We start from the raw sequence: 2,500 nt of genomic DNA on the forward strand, positions 1-2,500 counted from the left end.
TAAACACACACACACACACACACACACACACACACATACATACACACACACACACACACACACACACACACACACACACACACACATACACACACACACACACACACATACATAAACACACACACACACACACATACATACACACACACATACACACACACACATACATAAACACACACACACACACGCACACACACACACAGATACAGTACACACACGCACACACACACACACACACATAAACACACACACACACACACACACGCACACACACACACACACATACATAAACACACACACACACGCATACATAAACACACACACACATACATAAACACACACACACACACACACACACACACACATACATTAACACACACACACACACGTACACAGGAAAAAATCCTGTTTTGTATAGAGCTACCACAGGTTACTCTATATAAAACATATTGATGTCAATGGGGCATTTTGCCCATGTTCAGGGTGGAAAATAAAAAAGAAAAATTTGCATAAGACAAGTCAAATTGGTGTTTTCAAAAAGAAGGGATCATGGAGAATAAAGAAAAACCTATTTAAAAAATCTTGGAAAGTATTGATCTTACATAAGAGTAATTTTACAGTGTGTCTCCTGGGTAACATAGGTACACCTGGTAATTTTTTCAGAATTTTTTGAGACCTAAGTGCGTGGGCCCTGGTTGAACTGACGTGGAATGACCCAGAAGGAATTTTAGGAGCATCATTTTTAACACATGTATGCATATTGTAAACAAAACGTTTTTGATCACAAGTGACCACAAATTAATTAGTTAAACTTACTCAATAGATTATGATTAAAAACCAATATGTGATTCAAAAATATATATATTTGTGAAATTGTAGTGCTGAATGAGGCACATGCTAATATACGCAGGAGTACATACAAAATATATGTCCTGAAGGTACATCCAGACTAATACTGTATGTGCAAAATATATCTGTACAGAATGCTAATATCTCCGTGAAAGCTAATATCTTTGTGAATGCTGATATCTCTGAGCAGAATGATGATATCTCTGTAAATGCTGATATCGCTGTACAATGCTGATATCTCTGTGAATGCTGATATCTCTTTAGAATGCTGATATCTCTGTGAATGCTGATATCTCTGTAGAATGCTGATATCTCTTTAGAATGCTGATATCTCTGTGAATGCTGATATCTCTGTAGAATGCTGATATCTCTGTGAATGCTGATGGGTCTGTTTGAAACGGAAGACAGCTGCCTACTGCCTCCCTCCCCACATAGAGAGCTGTCTCACTAGACATGACTTTGCTCCCTCCCCACATAGAGAGCTGTCTCACTAGACATGACTTTGCTCCCTCCCCACATAGAGAGCTGTCTCACTAAACATGACTTTGGATTAAATGCATCTTTTAAAAATGAGCTCTAGAATCTTTGGTTAACACTACAGTATGACGTTAGCAAAGGCCTGACGTTAAACTAAATTAGCTTGCGTAAGCTAGCAGGCTAACGGTATAAATTAGTTTTACGGCCGGCAGATATATCAGACCAGACGCTATTAATGGTTACAACAATGGCATAATCAGACAGTAAATTGTTTATTTCTAATCTCAAATCTACAAATCTAAGCAAAATAAGGTCACACAAATGACATTTTAAACAGATTCAGCAGCCATTACCAATGTCATCCACCATGTTTGTTTACCTTTCACAGCTGTTTCAGACGTTGCCGCAAGGGATTATGGGTAGGAGGGAGCATGAAGTGTGCACCGATGCTGCCTCCAAAAATGACCGTTATTTGGGAATTCTAAGATATCTTAGAAGGCAGCAGAATTTGTTTTTTCGGTTTCGAACCGCACTTGCTGCCTCGCTCCCCATAGATATCTTAAAAGGCAGCAACTTTACCCGTTTCGAACACACCCGATATCTCTGTAGAATGCTGATATCTCTGTAGAATGTTAATATATCTGAGAAGATTGCTAACATCTCTGAGCAGAATGCTGATATCTCTGTGTAGAATGCTGATATCTTTGTAGATAGCTAATCAATCTTTGCAGAATGCTGATATCTTTGTAGATAGCTAATAAATCTGTGTAGAATTCTAATATCTCTGAGCAGAATGCTGCTATCTACAGTATGTGCGGAATAAGCATACTAATGGCAGTTATAGAAATGGTAGAAGTTATCTTCTCTTGCTCAATTTCAGTTTGAATGGTTTCACATAGCTTAACGTCCATAAAAATTAATACATTATACATTATAAAACGGCAAAAGCCAAGTGGCAAAGGCTGGCACCATCTTGGGGTCACATTGTGTGTGTGTGTGTGTGTGTGTGTGTTTGCGTGTGTGTGTGTCACCCCCTGCCTGTAAGCTATTGTCCTTCCAACTCAGCATGGGGTGCCAAGGACCCCCCCCCCCCCCCCCACACACACACACACACCCAACATTCAAGCACCCTGCCACCTGCCCCTGACCCTTCCCACACACACACACACACACA

At 39.9% G+C, this 2,500-nt stretch overlaps 1 protein-coding gene across 2 annotated transcripts in view; it reads left to right on the forward strand.

The window, feature by feature from the left end:
• Window positions 1-2,500, forward strand: part of LOC121709063 (zinc finger and BTB domain-containing protein 16-A-like) — an 80,969-nt gene that overhangs the window by 70,525 nt on the left and 7,944 nt on the right. The window lies entirely within an intron of this gene.

Source organism: Alosa sapidissima, chromosome 5, assembly GCF_018492685.1.
Source record: "Alosa sapidissima isolate fAloSap1 chromosome 5, fAloSap1.pri, whole genome shotgun sequence".
Classification (NCBI taxonomy): domain Eukaryota; kingdom Metazoa; phylum Chordata; class Actinopteri; order Clupeiformes; family Clupeidae; genus Alosa; species Alosa sapidissima.